Source organism: Hyla sarda, chromosome 4 (assembly GCF_029499605.1).
Source record: "Hyla sarda isolate aHylSar1 chromosome 4, aHylSar1.hap1, whole genome shotgun sequence".
NCBI classification, from domain to species: Eukaryota; Metazoa; Chordata; class Amphibia; order Anura; family Hylidae; genus Hyla; species Hyla sarda.
Window position 1 is genome coordinate 343701925 of NC_079192.1, and position 19536 is coordinate 343721460.

At 47.2% G+C, this 19536-nt stretch overlaps 1 protein-coding gene across 4 annotated transcripts in view; it reads right to left on the bottom strand.

The window, feature by feature from the left end:
• Positions 1-15218, bottom strand: part of LOC130267178 (uncharacterized) — a 170246-nt gene extending 155028 nt beyond the window's left edge. For all 4 annotated transcript variants that reach the window (XR_008843085.1, XR_008843086.1, XR_008843087.1 and 1 more), the window contains exon 1: positions 15088-15218. The gene's annotated coding sequence lies outside the window, so the exon portion shown is untranslated. The remainder of the gene's footprint in view (positions 1-15087) is intronic.
• Positions 15219-19536: the final 4318 nt, after the last annotated feature.

Here is a 19536-nt window from a genome sequence, read left to right on the forward strand (position 1 = left end):
CCGACATATATTCTCCCACAAGAACACTTAAGTAGGTACACTACCTGTTTAGTGTCACAACCATACCATCCTCCAATGGGAATTTTTGTCCCATATAGAGGATGAAGTATGTGGTCGCTTTTAATGATGCTAGAACAATTTGAACATGAAAGACAGGCGAAAGTCCCCATCTTTTTTGACTGAATAAAAGCCTGTTTGGATTTTTTCTTTTTCTTCAAGTCGGCTCTGATCAGACAGTTGGCTAAAGATTTGCCTTTTCTATAGACGAACCGGGGAGGGTCGCCAATCATTTTACCGAATTTAACATCTGCTCTCAACAGTCCCCAATATTTCTTTATAGTATTTTTAATTAGTTGGGCATGTTTATCATAGGTACCCATATACACCAAATCTTCTTTGTTTTTTATTTTTATGGTTTTTCTTTTTCTTTCTGCGTATATCATCCCTAGGAATTCTCTGTACCTCCTCTCCAACTCTTCCCCCCTCTTTCTCTTGATAACCTCTTTCTGTAAATTTCTGAACAAACTTCTCTTTGTTCCTCTCATATTCTTCATCAGTACTGCATATACGTCTAGCCCTGACGAATTGACTTTTTGGTATCCCTTTCAAAGTTTGTGGTGCGTGGAAGCTATCTCTTAACAGTAAGTTATTTCTATCTGCATCTTTCCTATATAGGGTAGTTTGTAACCTAGTCCCTTCTTTGTAGATTTCGACATCTAAATAATGAATCTTGTGGAGATCAGCCTCCAGGGTAAATTCAATCAATTCGTGACACTGATTTAATAGTGACACAAATGTATCCAACTCTTTGCGTGTTCCATCCCACAGCATGAACACGTCATCAACATACCTGAGCCATGTGACGACGTGTCCACTTTGCGGGAAGGAACCTACAAACAACTCTTCAAATATAGCCATGAAAATATAACCAAAGATGGGGCCACTGGGGAGAGGAAGGAGTATGAGCCGAAAGGAACCTGTAATGGGATGAAGGAATCCTGAAGCTTTTCCTAGTGTTTAGCACGTCCGGTAGTTTGGTGCACCTGGGTGATTATCAACTTTTTTGACATATTCTCCATTGTCATTTTTTGATACTAAGAAATTACTAAAGAAGCATTATAAAATCTTAAAGAATTGTGTTGCGTTTTCTCTTGCATGGAACTGTATATGTTTTCTAGCTCCGTGGTTCCTCACCAGTGTGCCTACAGCTGTTGCAAAACTACAACTCCCAGCATGCACGGTCTGTCAGTCCATGCTGGGAGTTGTAGTTTCGCAACAGCTGAAGGTTTGGGGCTCCTTCTACAAATTTGAGCTGTGGCAAATTTTCCGCCACAGCTCAAACTCCCAGCAGAAAACTCACTGTGAACCCCCGCCAGTGCGAGTGTACCCTAAAAACACTACACTACACTACCACATAATACAAAGTAAAACAGTAAATATACACCCCATAAACATCTCATACGACAGTGTTTCCTAAACGGAGCCTCCAGCTGTCGCAAAACAACAAGTCCCAGTATTGCCGGACAGCCATTGACTGTCCTGGCTGGCTGGGAGTCTTGCAACAGCTGGAGGCATCCTGTTTGGGAAACACTGCTGTAGGGTTTTGGTGGAGACAAGCCCCATCCTTGTATCCAGGTCCGCCACTATTGCAAATTCCCCATTTAGGCCTCAAATGCGCATGGCGCTCTCTCACTTCAGAGCCCTGTCGTATTTCAAGGCAACAGTTTAGGGCTATATATGTGGTATTTCCGTACTCAGGAGAAATTGCGTTCCAAATTTTACCCCTTATGAAAAGGTAAAGTTGGGGGCTACACCAGTATGTTAGTATAAAAAAATAAAAATTACATGGCTCAGGAGTGAGAGAGCACCATGTACATTTGAGGCCTGAATTGGTGATTTGCACAGGGGTGGCTGATTGTTACAGTGGTTCTGACATAAACGCAAAAATAAATAAAAATAAAAAACACCCACATGTGACCCCATTTTGGAAACTACGCCCCTCACGGAACGTAACAAGGGGTATAGTGAGCCTTAGCACCCCACAGGTCTTCGACAAATTTTTGTTAAACTTGGACATGAAAATTAAAAATGTGTTTTTTCCCCCTGAAATGCTGGTGTTACCCCATATTTTTCAATTTCACAAGGGGCAATAGGAAAAAAAGTCTCCCAAAATTTGTAACCCCATTTCTTCTGAGTAAGAACATACCCCTATGTGGATGGAAAGTGCTCTGTGGGCGAACTACAATACTCAGAAGAGAAGGAGCGCCATTGGGCTTTTGAAGAGAGAATTAGGCTGGAATTGAAGGCCATGTGCGTTTACAAAGCCCCCATGGTGCCAGAACAGTGGACCCCCCCCCCCCCCCCACATGTGACTCCATTTTGGAAACTACACCCCTCACGGAATGCAATAAGGGTTCCAGTGAGTATAAAAATGAAAGATTACATTTTTCTTTTGCACAGCCAACTGTTCCAAAGATCTGTCAAATGCCAGTGGGGTGTAAATGCTCACTGCACCCCTTATTAAATGCTGTGAGGGGTGTAGTTTCAAAATGGGGTCACATGTCCACTGTTCTGGCACCATGGGGGCTTTGTAAACGCACATGGCCCTAGACTTCCATTCCAACCAAATTCTCTCTCCAAAAGCCCAATGGCGCTCCTTTTCTTCTGAGCATTGTAGTTCACCCACATAGCACTTTACATCCACATATGGGGTATTTCCATACTCAGAAGAAATGGGGTTACACATTTTTGGGGGGCTTTATCTCCTATTACCCCTTTTGAAAATGAGAAATTTGGGGTAACACCAGCATTTTATTGAAATAAAAAAAAATGTACGTCCCAATTTAACGAACGTTCGTCAATTACCTGTGGGGTGTTAAGGCTCACTGAACCCCTTGTTATGTTCCTTGAGGGTGCAGTTTCCAAAATAGTATGCCATGTGGTTGTTTTTTTTTTACTGTTCTGGCATCATGGGGGTGACATGCCCCCAAAAAAACATTTCAGCAAAATTCGCCCTCCAAAAGCCCAATGTCGCTCCTTCCCTTCTGAGCCCTGCAGTGCACCCACAGAGCACTTTACATCCACACAGGGTATTTCCTTACTCGAGAGAAATGGGGTTACTAATTTTGGGGGACATTATCTCCGATTACTCCTTGTGAAAATGAAAAGTTTGGGGTAACACCAGCATTTTAGTGTTAAAAATCAAAATTTTCATTTTCACGTCCCACTTTAAGGAAAGTTTGTCAATCATCTGTGGGGTGTTAAGGCTCACTATAGCCCTTGTTATGTTCCTTGAGGGACTTTTTTTTACTGTTCTGGCATCATGGGGGCTTCCTAAATGGGACATGCCCCCCAAAAACCATTTCAGAAAAATAAGCTGTCCAAAATGCCATTGTCGCTCCTTCCCTTCTGAGCCCTCTAGTGCAGTGGTTCTCAACCTTTTTTACAACTGTACCCCCCAAAGGCTGAAAGTATGTCTGCGGGTACCCATGGACAAAAGGCTTGTTCTTACCTTCATACTAATGCATTCCCCCCCATCTTAATCCCCTTGTGCTATTATTCCCCCTCCTGCTTAATCCCCTTGTGCTATTATTCCCCCTCCATCTTAATCCCCTTGTGCTATTATCCCCCTCCATCTTAATCCCCTTGTGCCACTATTCCCCACCCCCGTCCCTCTTAGTCCCCTTGTGCTATTATTCCCCCTCCATCTTACTCCCCTTGTGCCATTATTATCCAATATGGCAAGAGGGGATCAGAGGGAGCGGGGAATAATAGCACAAGGGGATTAAGATGGAGGGAGAATAATGGCACAAGGGGATTAAGATGGAGGGGGGATAATCAACCCCCCGTCCATCTTAATCTCTTGTGCCATTATTCCTCCCTCCCTCTGATCCTCTTGCGCCATTTCCCTCCTCCATCTTAATCCCCTTGCGCCATTCCCCCCTTCCTCTGATCCCCTTTTGCCATATCGGATAATAATGGCACAAGGGGATTAAGTTGGAGGGGGGAAAATGGCAAAAGGGGATCAGAGGGAGGGGGAATAATGGCACAAGAGGATTTAGATGGAGGGGGAATAATAGCACAAGGGGATTCAGATGGAGGGGGGATAATCACCCCCCCCCCCTCCTCTCCATATTAATCCCCTTGTGTCATTATTCCCCCCCTCCCTTTGATCCCCTTTTGCCATTTTTCCCCCTCCCTCTAATCCCCTTTTGCCATTTTTCCCCCACCTTCTTAATCCCCTTTTGCCATTATTATCCAATATGGCAAAAGGGGATCAGAAGGAGGGGGGAATAATAGCACAAGGGGATTAAGATGGAGGGAAAAGGCCCAAGAGATTAAGATGGAAGGGGAGAGGGATAATGGAAGAGGGGGTGGGGGTGAGGAGTACTAAAGCACAAGGCATTACATTTTAGTGCCTTGTGCTTTATTACTCCACATCCCCCCTCCACCATTATCCCTCTCCCCCTCCATCTTAATGCCTTGTGCTCCATCATATACATTCACCCTCCGTCCCATACAGTCGCCCCTCCCCCCCCCCCCCCCCCCCCTCAGTTCCATACAGTTGTTTTTAACTTTTTTTTTTACCTGGCGTCCTGCGGTCCCGTTGCCTGCTCCTTCACACAGCATGTCCTGTTTGGCGGGGCCTCACTGACGTGTGACGTCCTCCTGCGTTGTGCGGCAACTCAGCGCAACGTCAGGGAAGGTCACACGTCTCCTTGGCAACCACGCAGCTCACGTACAGTAGCAACTGTACAGTGAGCTGCCGTGGCTGTGCGCTGACAAATACTGGCCAATGCATGGCCGGAATTTGTCAGCGCTTCGCATACCCCCAAACAACCCCTGGCGTACCCCTAGAGGTATGAGTACCGCAGGTTGAGAACCCAGGCTCTAGTGCACCCACAGAGCACTTTACAGCCACATATGAGGTATTTCCTTACTCGAGAGAAAATAAATGACAAGTTTTGAGGGGCCTTTTTACCTTTTACCCCTTGTAAAAATGAAAAAAATGGGGCTACAATAACATTTTAGTGTAAAAAATTGAGATTTAGATTTTTATCTTCCATTTTGCTGCTATTCCTGTGAAACACCTAAAGGGTTAACAAACTGAATGAATGTCATTTTGAATACTATGAGGTCTGCAGTTTTCCTAATGGGGTACAATATAGGGGATTTCCAACATAAAGACCCTCAAATTCACTTCTAAACTTAACTGGTCCCTGAAAAATTCTGATTTTGAAATTTTCAGGAAAAATTGGAATATTGCTGCTATACTTTGAAGCCCTCTAATGCAGTGTTTCCCAACCTTTTTCGGGTCGGGGCACACGTTGGAAATTTTTTTTTCCACGGGGCACCGCTACCGAGGTTGACGAGCAAGAAAAAAAAAAGGAAAAAACAGTAAAAAACGCAATGCACTATATCTATTTATCAGTGGGTATGTAGTTTAAAGTCCTGCTTTATACAGCAACTCACCAATGACGTCTTCTCTAATTTGCATCGTTGCCTTCTCTTCTCCATCTGGTCTGGGCCATCATCACGATTTCTTCCACACACACACACACAATTCTTCACCGTTAAACCTGCAAAACAAACCTATTAGGCGCCAAGCTTTTTTTTCTTTTTTTTTTACATGGGTGACAGAGGGGTGTAGAGGGGTGGACATGGGTGACAGAGGGGTTTAGAGGAGTGTACAGAGGGGTGTAGAGAGGGGTGTAGAGAAGCGTACATGGGTGACAGTGGTGTAGAGGAGCGTACATGGGTGACAGGGGTATAGAAGAGCGTACATGGGTGACATTGGTGTAGAGGAGCGTACATGGGTGACAGGGGTGTAGAAGAGCGTACATGGGTGACAGGGGTGTAGAGGAGCATACATGGGTGACAGGGGTGTAGAGGAGCATACATGGGTGACAGGGGTGTAGAGGAGCATACATGGGTGACAGGGGTGTAGAGGAGCATACATGGGTGACAGGGGTGTAGAGGAGCATACATGGGTGACAGGAGTGTAGAGGAGCATACATGGGTGACAGGGGTGTAGAGGAGCAAACATGGGTGACAGGGGTGTAGAGGAGCATACATGGGTGACAGGGGTGTAGAGGAGCATACATGGGTGACAGGGGTGTAGAGGAGCATACATGGGTGACAGGGGTGTAGAGGAGCATACATGGGTGACAGGGGTGTAGAGGAGCATACATGGGTGACAGGGGTGTAGAGGAGCATACATGGGTGACAGGGGTGTAGAGGAGCATACATGGGTGACAGGGGTGTAGAGGAGCATACATGGGTGACAGGGGTGTAGAGGAGCATACATGGGTGACAGGGGTGTAGAGGAGTGTACAGAGGGGTTTAGAGGAGTGTACATGAGTGACAGATGGGTGTACATGGGTGACAGAGGGGTGTACATGGGTGACAGAGGGGTGTAGAGGAGTGTACATGGGTGACAGATGGGTGTACATGGGTGACAGAGGGGTGTAGAGGAGTGTACATGGGTGACAGAGGGGTATAGAGGAGTGTACATGGGTGACAGATGGGTGTACATGGGTGACAGAGGGGTGTAGAGGAGTGTACATGGGTGACAGATGGGTGTACATGGGTGACAGAAGGGTGTAGAGGAGTGTACATGGGTGACAGAGGGGTGTAGAGGAGTGTACATGAGTGACAGAGGGGTATAGAGGAGTGTACATGGGTGACAAAAGGGTGCAGAAGAGTGTACATGGGTGACAGGAGTGTAGAGGAGTGTACATGGGTGACAGGGGTGTAGAGGAGTGTACATGGGTGACAGGGGTGTAGAGGAGCATACATGGGTGAAAGGGGTGTAGAGGAATGTACAAAGGGGTGTATAGGAGCATACATGGGTGACAGGGGTGTAGAGGAGTGTACATGGGTGACAGAGGGGTAGAGAGGAGTGTACATGGGTGACAGAGGGGTAGAGAGGAGTGTACATGGGTGACAGAGGGTGTTGAGGAGTGTACATGGGTGACAGAGGAGTGTACATGTGTGATAGATGGGTGTACATGGGTGACAGAGGGGTGTAGAGGAGTGTACATGGGTGATAGATGGGTGTACATGGGTGACAGAGGGGTGTAGAGGAGTGTACATGGGTGACAGAGGGGTATAGAGGAGTGTACATGAGTGACAGAGGGGTATAGAGGAGTGTACATGGGTGACAGATGGGTGTACATGGGTGACAGAGGGGTGTAGAGGAGTGTACATGGGTGACAGATGGGTGTACATGGGTGACAGAAGGGTGTAGAGGAGTGTACATGGGTGAAAGAGGGGTGTAGAGGAGTGTACATGGGTGACAGATGGGTGTACATGAGTGACAGATGGGTGTAGAGGAGTGTACATGGGTGACAGAGGGGTGTAGAGAAGTGTACATGAGTGACAGAGGGGTATAGAGGAGTGTACATGGGTGACAGAGGGATGCAGAAGAGTGTACATGGGTGACAGGGGTGTAGAGGAGTGTACATGGGTGACAGGGGTGTAGAGGAGCATACATGGGTGAAAGGGGTGTAGAGGAATGTACAAAGGGGTGTATAGGAGCGTACATGGGTGGCAGGGGTGTAGAGGAGTGTACGTGGGTGACAGAGGGGTAGAGAGGAGTGTACATGGGTGACAGAGGGGTAGAGAGGAGTGTACATGGGTGACAGAGGAGTGTACATGTGTGATAGATGGGTGTACATGGGTGACAGAGGGGTGTAGAGAAGTCTACATGGGTGACAGAGGAGTGTACATGTGTGATAGATGGGTGTACATGGGTGACAGAGGGGTAGAGAGGAGTGTACATGGGTGACAGAGGGGTAGAGAGGAGTGTACATTGGTGACAGAGGGGTGTAGAGGAGTGTACATGGGTGACAGAGGGGTATAGAGGGGTGTACATGGCTGACAGAGGGGTAGAGAGGAGTGTATATGGGTGACAGAGGGGTAGAGAGGAGTGTACATGGGTGACAGAGGAGTGTACATGTGTGATAGATGGGTGTACATGGGTGACAGAGGGTTAGAGAGGAGTGTACATGGGTGACAGAGGGGTAGAGAGGAGTGTACATTGGTGACAGAGGGGTGTAGAGGAGTGTACATGGGTGACAGAGGGGTATAGAGGAGTGTACATGGGTGACAGAGGGGTGTACATGGGTGACAGGTGTGTAGAGGAGTGTACATGGGTGGCAGAGGGGTACAGAGGAGTGTACATGGGTGACAGAGGGGTACAGAGGAGTGTACATGGGTGACAGAGGGGTACAGAGGAGTGTACATGGGTGACAGAGGGTTGTAGAGAAGTGTAAATGGGTGACAGAGGGGTGCAGAGAGGTGTACAAGGGTGATAGATGGGTGTAGAAGAGTGAACATGGGTGACGGGGGCATAGGGGTGACAGAGGGGGTGGACAGGGGGTGGACATGGGTGACAGGAGGGTGGAGAGAGGAGACAGGGGGTCAGAGGGGTGGACAAGGGGGTTAAAGAGGGACAGGAGTGACAGAGAGGGGTGGACTGGGGTAACAAAGGGACAGATGGGTGAACAGGAGGGTGGACATGGGTGACGGGGGGTGGACATGGGTGACGGGGGGGGGATTACATGGGTGACGGGGGGAGGGATTACATGGGTGACGGGGGAGGGATTACATGGGTGACGGGGGAGGGATTACATGGGTGACGGGGGGGGTGGACATGGGTGACGGGGAGGGTGGACATGGGTGACGGGGAGGGTGGACATGGGTGACAGGGGGGGGTGGACATGGGTGACAGGGGGGGGTGGACATGGGTGACAGGGGAGGTGGACATGGGTGACAGGGGAGGTGGACATGGGTGACAGGGGGGGTGGGACATGGGTGACAGGGGGGGGTGGACATGGGTGACAGGGGGGGTGGACATGGGTGACAGGGGGGGGTGGACATGGGTGACAAGGGGAGGTGGACATAGGTGACAGGGGGGGGTGGACATAGGTGACAGGGGGGGGGTGGACATAGGTGACAGGGGGGGGGGTGGAAATAGGTGACGGGGGGGGTGGACATGGGTGACCGGGGGGGTGGACATGGGTGACCGGGGGGGTGGACATGGGTGACAGGGGGGGTGGACATGGGTGACAGGGAGGGATTACATGGGTGACAGGGGGGGTGGACATGGGTGATAGAGATGGACAGGGAGGTGGACAAGGCGGACATGGCTGACAGGGGGGTGGACATGGGTGACTGAGGGGGTGGACATGGGTGACTGAGGGGGTGGACATGGGTGACACGGGGGGGATTACATGGGTGACAGGGGGGGGGATTACATGGGTGACAGGGGGGGTGGACATGGGTGACAGGGGGGGGGGGTGGACATGGGTGATAGAGATGGACAGGGAGGTGGACCAGGCGGACATGGCTGACGGGGGGGGGTGGACATGGGTGACAGGGGGGGGGGTGGACATGGGTGACAGGGAGGGTGGACATGGACAGGGAGGGTGGACATGGGTGACAGGGGGGATTACATGGGTGACAGGGAGGGATTACATGGGTGATAGAGATGGACAGGGAGGTAAACAAGGCAGACATGGCTGACAGGGGGGGTGGACATGAGTGACGGGGTCGGGGGGGGGGGGGTAGAGGGTGGACCTGGGTAACGGTGGGGGGATTTAGACAGGGTTGAGAAGGTGAACAGAGGGGTGGAAAGGGTACGGTACCTTAAGCAAGCCGGCCCGCGCAGCTTGCAGTTCCACAGGAGGCACGGGAGTCCGGCGCTGGTGCAGCTCGTTCCGCCCCAGGGCACCATATCCGGCTCACTGCGCCGCAAGGGAGAGGGGGGACGCAGGAGACGGAGAGTGAAGGAGGGGGACACAGGGAACAGAGGGGGAAGGAGGGGAACACGGGTCACGCGGCAGACGCAGGGGGACGCTGTGTGCGCAGTGCGCACGCAGACTTCCCTTCCCCCCTGCGCCGTCAGGCCGGGGCGGGACATTTAAAAATTAATAATAGTAAAAAATTTTTAAAAATCACGGCAAAATCCTGCGGCACATGTGTGCCGCGGCACCGCGGTTGGGAATCACTGCTCTAATGTCTTCAAAAAGTAAAAACATGTCAACTTTATGATGCAAACATAAAGTACACATATTGTATATGTGAATCAATATGTAATTTATTTGACATGTCCCTTTTCCTTACTAGCAGAGTGCTTCAAAGTTAGAAAAATACAAAATTTTCAAATTTTTCCTGAAATTTTACCATTTTTCACCAAGAAATGATGCAAGTATTGACGTAAATTTACTACTAACATAAAGTAGAATATGTCACGAAAAAAAACTCTCTCGTAATCAAATGTATAAGTAAAAGCATCCAAGAGTTATTAATACATAAAGTGACAGTGGTCAGATGTGCAAAAAATGCTTGCGTCCTTAGGGTTATAATGGGCTCCGTCCCCAAGGGGTTAAACAAAAATAAATATTATAGTGTAAATGTAATAAACCATTAAAAAGTATATAAATTAGGTAATGCCATAATCATACTGACCTGAAGAATAAAATGTCCATGTCATTTGTACCAGTCTATAACGTACATTTTTTTAATAAAAAAAAGTCGCCAAAACTAAAATTTTTTGGTAATATGACCTCGATAAAAATGAAATAAAAACGTATCAAAATATAATATGTACCCCAAAAGGGTACGTCAAACTGTGTCAACTCATCCCGGAAAAATCAAGTCCTAATATAACGCTATTAGTGAAAAAATTTAAAAAAAAGTTACAGCTCTCAGAATATGGCAACGTGCACAAACAATTATTATTTATTTTTTAACAAAAAATTTTTTATGGTTTAATTATAAGAAAAGTAAGAAAGAGCAGCTGGAAGCTGTAAATCAATGTCTATGTAGAGGACAGAAGCTTCTTCAGGGTCCTGTACAGTACACGCAATGGGGGACATTTAACATTAGGTTTCTATTGTAGACACAGATCTACCCCTTTACACTTGCTTGTCTAATTTACACTCTTGCTTAAGATTTTCTAAAGGTGTGCACTCATTTGATACATTTTGTGCAAATATAGAAATGCCCCCCCCCCCCCCTCGCTCTACCGTACACTTCACAGAGCAGTGGCATTTTCCTGCAGTACACTGCTCACATAGCTAGAATTGCTGGAGCAGCAGTGTGCGCTGAACAAAACTGCACAATAGTAAAATCATAAATCTTTATAAAGTACACAGAGGGGGAGATTCTCGAAGAATTTAGCACCAAAAAAAAATAAAATATATTCATTTTGGCACGAAAAGTATCGACCACATTTTCATAGAGCTTTGTGCTGCAGTTTACACTTTTCTTGTCAGTTTTGTAAAAGTGGGCGTGTCTACGTATATTGCCTGCTTTACATGATATTTTCGAAGGGGTGAGAGTCCAATTTACATAAAAGAATTCACACCAGCTTTTTGATAGTGTAGAAATCACAGAAATTGTTGCAGTTTTATTGTTTTTGTTTTCTTCTTATTTTAGATACGTGAATGCGGAGGACTACGTCAGGTTTGGCAGATTGCGATGATGAACAGCGTTTTTTAAATGTCAATAAAAGGGTTAACGAGGGCTGTGGGGGAGTGTCTTTTTTTTAATAAAAAATTTTTTTCAATGTGTTGTGTTTTTTTATAATTGAATTTTCAGGCTTAGTAGTGGAAACCATCTTGTACACAGAATCCAGTACTAAGCCAGGGCTTAGCATTAGCCCCAAAATCAGCTAGCACTAACCCCCAATTATTGCTCACCGTTACCCACCAGCACAGGGGTGCCGGGAAGAGCCGGTACCAACAGGCCCAGAGCGTCAAAAATGGTGCTCCTGGGCCTAGGCGGTAACAGGCTGGTGTTATTTAGGCTGGGGAGGGCCAGTAACAATGGTCCTTGCCCACCTTGGTAACATCAGGCTGTTGCTGCTTGGTTGGTATCTGGCTGATAATGAAAAAATGGGGGAACCACACACTTTTTTAAATTTATTTCAGTATCAGCCAGATGCCAAAGAAGCAGGGTGGGCGAGGACCATTGTTACTGGACCTCCCTAGTCTAAATAACGCCAGCCTGTTACCGCCTAGGCCCAGGAGCGCCATTTTTGATGCTCCGGGCCTCTTGGTACCGGCTGTTCGCAGCACCCCTGTGGCAGTGGGTACCAGGGTAGTAATTAGAGGTTAGCGATAGCTGATTTCGGGGCTAACACTAAGTCATGGCATAGTAATGGATTTCGTCTATAAGGCAGCTTCCACTACTAAGGCTGAAAATTCAATTATAAAAAACACAACACAATGGAAAAAAAATGTATTAAAAAAAAAAAAAATTTAAAAAAAAGGAATCCCCCACAGCCCTCGTTAACCCTTTTATTGAAATTAAAAAAAAAAAAAAACGCTGGTCATCGTCACAGTCCACTGAATCTGATGTCAAAAAGAAAAAAAAGAAATATGGGTTAGTACATTTTTTGCACTCTTCCCTGGGATGCAGCGTGCTCATAAACAGGGAGCCTCCAATTGTTGCTAAACTACAACTCCCATCATGGGGGCTGTAGTTAAGCAACAGCTGGAGTCTCCATGTTTGGGAACACACTGCCAGAAAAGCTCTGTTCCTATTATACAAAACGCATAATGAGAACAGAGTAAGGCCTGGACTGTGTAGCTCGATCTGTCCCTCTGCCCTTGGACTACTACTCCCACCATGGGACAGAGTCTGTCCCATGATGGGAGTAGTTGTAGTACCCCAACACTGAGGGATGGCACTTGCACATCCCCCGGCTGCGGGACTTTTAGGACTACTACTCCCATCATGGAGCTATGTTAACAACCTGGCGGCACACGCGACTACACTGCGCTGCCCACTAGCTCCTCTATACATCTCTCATATTTCATAATGGCCGCCGACGGGAGACGGGAGCTCTGATTGATGAAAAGTTATTCACCAATCAGAGCTCCTGTCTCCCGGTGGCGGGAATTATGAATTATGAGAGATGTATACAGGAGCCAGAGGCCAGCACAGTGTAGCCGCATGTTCCGCCGGCTTTTACAGTTAATAAATGCAGATTGCAGCGGGTCTCTGGAGAATGACCCGGTGCGATCTGCCCCTCAGCCCCTGCACTACTACTCCCATCATGGCATTGAGTCTGTCCCATGATGGGAGTAGTTGTAGTACCGCAGCGCTGAGGGATGGCACTTTCACATCCCCTGGCTGTGGCACTTTTAGGAATACCATTCCCATCATGGACAGACTCCGTCCATGATGGGAGTTATAGTCCAGGGGCTTAGGTGCAGATCATTCTGCTGCGATCCGCATTTATTAGGTTAACAAGCTGGCGGCACACGCGGTTCACTGTGCTGCCCACCTGCTCAAGGCTCCTGTATACATCTCTCATATTTCATAAACCCCGCCTCCGGGAGACGGGAGCTCTGATTGGTGAAAAGCTATTCACCAATCAGAACTCCTGTCTCCCAGCGGCGGGGATTATGAATTATGAGAGATGTATACAGGAGCCAGAGCAGTGTAGTCGCATGTTCCGCCAGCTTTTACAGTGGGTCTCTGGAGAATGACCCGATGCGATCTGCCCCTCAGCACCTGGACTACTACTCCCATCATGGGAGTCTGTCCCATGATGGGAGTAGTTGTAGTACTGCAGTGCTGAGGGATGGAACTTGCACATTCACCAATCAGAGCTCCCGTGGGTGGGGATTACGAAATGTGATACAGTATACAGGAGACGGCGGGCAGTGCAGTGTAGTCGCATGTGCCGCCTGCTTTTACAGTTAATAAATGCGGATCGCAGTGGGTCTCTGGAGAATGACCCAGTGCGATCTGCTCCTCAGCCCCTGGACTATAACTCCCATCATCGGCAGAGTCTGTCCATGATGGGAGTAGTAGTCCTAACTGCCCCAAAATAGTTAATATAATCCTCAGATGCTTTAGAACACTTTGGTATGTGTCCGCCGAGGAGGTGTATATTTGCGCAAGAAATGTGCATTTGCACATTTTTTTGCATTTAAAAATCCTTTTGCATTTCACCCCCTATCCTTTGGATAAGATGCCTGATCGCGGGGATCCCGCCGCTGGGGACCCCCGTGATTTTTCACGTAGCACCCCATTACCATCAGCCCTCGGAGCATGTTCGCTCCGGGTCTGATGACTGCCGATCACGGGGCCTGAGTATTGTGACGTCACGCTCCGCCCCCTCGATACAAGCCTATGGGAGGGGGCGTGACAGCTGTCATGCCCCCCTCCCATAGGCTTGCATTAAGGGGGCGGAGCGTGACATCACACAGGGACGGGGCCGTGATGTCACAACACCCCTGCCCTGTGATCGCCAGTCAACAGACCCGGAGCGAAAGATCACGGGGGTCCCCAGCGATCAGGCATCTTATCCCCAATCTTTGAATAGGGGATAAGATGTCTTAGCGCCGGAGTACCTTTTCAAGAGTAGTACAGAACATGTTGTATCCCCCCCTTACTGTAGGTGGCGCTACCAGACAGGAATTCAGTCCATACACTTCAGTAATATAGGTGTTTTACCAGTAGATGCCCATTCTGATTGGTCAGTTCTTCCAGCCATTGACATGTTTCACAGATCTGGACTGTGTGTAGCATTGTATGTTGAGTCTGGTTCCCAGTTACAACGGTTCCAAACAGACCATTGTATCTTGAAACTATTGTATGTTGAGGCCATTGTAAGTTGAGGGATCACTGTACTCTTACAGTTCAGTGACAAACCATTAGGTGTCATAAGAGAGTAGACATGTGATAGTGAATAGCGGATTTCCACTGAACAGAGACTAGGTGCTAATGGAGAATGACTAAACCAGTGTTTTCCAAACAGTGTGCCTCCAGCTGTTGCAAAACTATAACTCCCAGCATGCCTGGACAGCCTTTGGCTGTCCAGGCATGCTGGAAGTTGTAGTTTTGCAACAACTGGAGGCACACTGGAAAACACTGGACTAGACAAACTAGCGTGACCTTGCTAGATAGTAATTTAGAACCTGAACGCAAGGGGTTAAACATCAAAAAGACATCTGCTGAACAGTACATAGATCTGCAGCATATAAGACAAAATGTCTCGAAAGCACAATGCAAACTCCACACCAAGGAACCACAAAGTCCTCCCCCCGGCCGCGCATTACATACCAGCTAGGCTGCAAACATGCAAGCGCCCTGAAAAGATGGTTACGTCCAGACTGAAGTCGTTCTTGACAGGTTTGATGACGAATGAGTCACATGGTATGGTCCAGTCACATGACCAGCTTCAGCGTTTCCTCCCTAGTCAGTGCTGCTGTTGAAGTCTCTGAGCACGTGATGCGGCATCGCTGGATGAGAATACAGGGTGCTATGTCACCAGAGTGTGAACGAACGCCTATACATAGATTGGGATACAGGTTTCATTTTACTCACTATGTTCTTGTATATAAACCATGGGAAAAAATTATATATATTTTCTAAGTTTTTGGGGGGATTTGTATTAGTAATAAAAAATAAATAAAAATTCTGATATGTTGGGAATGTACTTTTGTTAACCATTTCATGTCGCGGCTCATTTTCATGTTTTCTTCCTCGCATTTTAAAGGTTAGAACTCGTTTCAGTTTCCCATCCACAGGGCCATATAAGGCTTGCGTAATGCAAGAACAATTGTTCTTTGTTAGGCCATGTTCACACGGTGTAAGGCTAGGTTCAGACTACAGAATTTCCACCTGCAATTCCGCTTTGAAATTGCAGGCGGAAATTCCACTTGCTAAAATGTATAGTGTAGTGAATGGGTTTCCGTTCACAAATTCACACTTCAGAATTTGTGCAGCTGATATAATATGGATTTTTAGGTGCAAAATTTTAAGAATTATGATTTTTTTTAACTCCTTAAGGACCAAGCCCATTTTCACCTTAAGGACCAGGCCAATTTTATTTTGGGGTTTTTGTTTTTTCCTCCTCGCCTTCTAAAATCCATAACTCTTTTATATTTCCATCTACAGACCCACATAAGGGCTTGTTTTCTGCATGACCAATTGTACTTTGTAATAAAACCTCTTATTTTACCATAAGATGTACGGCAAACCCCCCCAAAAAAATTTTTAGGGAGGAAATTTAGATTAAAGGGTTTGGAGGGTTTTGTTTGTACACTGTACACTTAACGGTAAATATGACATGTGTTCTTTATTCTGTGGGTCAATACGATTAAAATGATACCCATGGCTAGATACTTTTATATTTTTGTACCGCTTAAAAAAAATCTTAAACTTTTTGTACGAAATCAGTAATCTCAAATCGCCCTATTTTGACCACCTATAACTTTTTCATTTTTCTGTATATAGGGCGGTATGAAGGCTCATTTTTTTTGCATCGTAATCTGTACTTTTTATCGATACCACATTTGCATATATAAAACCTTTAGATAATTTTTTATAACATTTTTTTTTAAATAAAATGTGTCAAAAAGCTGCATTTTTGGAATATTTTTTTTTTACGTTTACGCCATTCACCGTACGGGATCATTAACATTATATTTTGATAGTTCTGACATTTACGCACGCGGCAATACCAAATATGTTTATTTTATTTTTTTATTATGCTTTTTGGGGGTAAAATGGGAAAAACTGACAATTTAAATTTTTATTGGGGGCGGGATTTTTCACATTTTTTTACTTTTTATTTTTACATTTTTCAACTTTTTGTTTTTACACTTTTTATGTCCCCATAGGGGACTATATATAGCAATTATTTGATTGCTAATACTGTTCAGTGCTATGCATAGGACATAGCATCGATCAGTATTATCGGTGATCTTCTGCTCTGATCTGCTCGATCTCAGACCAGAGCAGAAGACCCCGGGAGACGGCCGGAGCCAGGTGAGGGGACCTCCGGCCGCCATGCTGGATGATCGGATTGCCGAGGCCGGATGATCGGATCGCCATGCTGGATGATCGGATCGCCGCGGCGATCCGATCATCCATTCAAAATACCGCACTGCCACATATGCCGTGATCTGTATTGATCACAGCATGTGAGGGGTTAATGGCGGACATCCGCACAATCGCGGATGTCGGCCATTATCGGCGGGTCCCCGGCTGCTGCTTGCTGCCAGAACCTGCCGTGTATGACGCGAGCACCGTTCCGATGCTTGCGGTCATACACAAGACGTAAATGTACGTCTTGGTGCGGGAAGTACTGCCAAACCAGAACGTACATTTACGTCCGTGGTCGTTAAGGGGTTAAGGTAAGGAGGAAGAAAAGAAAGTGCAAAAAAACAAAAAACCCTGAGTCCTTAAAGGGGTACTCCGCCTCTAGATATCTTATCCCCTATACAAAGGATAGGGGATAAGATGTCAGATCGCCGCGGTGCTGCTGCTGGGGAGCACCGGGATCCCTGCTGCGGCACTGCGCTATCATTACTGCACAGAGCGAGTTCGCTCTGTGAGTAATGACGGGCGGTACAGGGGACGGACCCACATGACGTCATGGCTCCGCCCCTCGTGACTTCACGGCCCGTCCCCTTAATGCGACCGCCGCGCCCCCTCCTATAGACTTGTATTGAAAGGGGCGGACTGTGATGTCACGAGGGGTGGAGCCGTGACGTAACGATGCTCCGGCCCCTGTATTGCGTGTCATTACGTGCAGAGCAAACTCGCTCTGTGCTGTAATGATAGCGCAGTGCCACAGCGGGGATCCCGGGGCTCCCCAGCAGCGGCACTGCGGCGATCTGACATCTTATCCCCTATCCTTTTAATAGGGGATAAGATGTCTAGGGGCGGAGTACCCCTTTAAGGGTTTAAGGACACAGCACATTTTGGCCTTAAAGAGTACCTGTCATGATTACATTTTATAATCCTCTGAGTTCACTGGCCCCATCATGATAACCCCCCTCCCTTGCCTTTATTTTTATAATTTTATACCTATACCTTGATATCGCTCTTTATTTTCTGCTAAGGCTCAGTCAGATACACGGACTGGGAAAGGGCATTCCCCAGCAGGCGTGACATCATCTGAAGCCATACAGGGGAGAACTTCCTCCCTCACTCTGCTACACACAGCCCAGAGCAATTCAGTGTGTGAGATGAGCTATGATTGGCTAAGGCTGCATAAAACCCCCCTCAGCACTCCAGACTGCATTTCCTGAATTTGGACTTCTGCCAGGCCAGCAGGAGTCCAAAGTCTGTGCCAGAGATAGAGGGAAATGTGCTCGTGACAAGTAGGGCAGCTAGTGGCAGCTTTTTTAAACACAAATTAAACAAAGACAACTTTTTTTACATTACATTAGAAAGATTTTTTATTTACCATAAGGAGTGCAATAGCAAAAAAAAATCGTTTTAATGACCGTGCCCATTTAAGGACAATTTTAATTTAAATTATTATTTTTTTTTTTGCAGTTTCGATTTTCCTCCTCGCCTTGTAAGAGCCATAACTCTGTTATGACCGACCAATCACTGCCCTGCTGGGCCGTGATCGGGGCAGCGATCGGGGCAGGCGGGGGTCTCTTACCTCTCCCTGGCCCGGCGGGGGTCCCCTCAGGAGCAGCTGCGGCGGTCCCGGCGGCAGGATCGGTGGCGATCCCGACGGCAGGATACTGCAGGAGGTGAGGCCTGTTCACCTCCTGCTGTTGCTTAGCAACAACTCTCAGCATGCACGGCCAAAGGGCATGCTGGGAGTTGTAGTTTTGCAACAGCAGGAGTTCCAACTACAACTCCCAGCATGCCCTTTGGTAGTCTGTGCATACTGGAGGTTGCAGTTATGCAACAGCTGGAGGCACATTTGTTCTATGAAAAAGTGTGCATCCAGCTGTTGCATAACTACAACTCCCAGCATGCACAGACTACCAAAGGGCATGCTGGGACTTGTAGCAGTATGCCTCCAGCTGTTGCAAAACTACAACTCTCAGCATGCACTGAGAGACAGTACGTTCTGGGAGTTGTAGATTTGCAACAGCTGGAGGTTTGCCCCCCCCCCCCCCCCCCATGTGAATGTACAGGGTACATTCAAACAGGCGGGTTTACAGCCAGTTTTCTGCTGCAAATTTGAGATGCGGCAAATTTTCTGCCGCAGCTCAAACTCCCAGCAAGAAACTCACTGTAAACCCCCACCCTTGTGAATGTACCCTAAAAACACTACACTACACAAAATAAAGGGTAAAACACTACATATACACCCCCTTACACAGTCCCCCTCCCCATTAAAAAAAAAAACACATCTTGTACGGCACTGTTTCCAAAACGGAGCCTCCAGCTGTTGAAAAACAACAACTCCCAGTATTGCCAGACCGCCACTGGCTGTCAAGGCATGCTGGGAGTTTTGCAACAACTGAAGACACCCTGTTTGGGAAACACTGCCTTAGGGTATTTTGGGGCGGATGCAAATCCCAAAAATAAGCCTCAAATTAGCATGGTGCTCTCTCGCTTTGGAGCCCTGTCGTATTTCAAGGCAACGGTTAAGTGCCACATATGGGGTATTTCCGTACTCGGGAGAAATTGCGTTACACATTTTGGGGGGCTTTTTCTTCTTTTACCGCTTATGAAAAGGTAAAGTTGGGGTCTACACCAGCATGTTAGTGTAAAATATTTACACTAACATGCTGGTGTTGCCCCATACTTTTA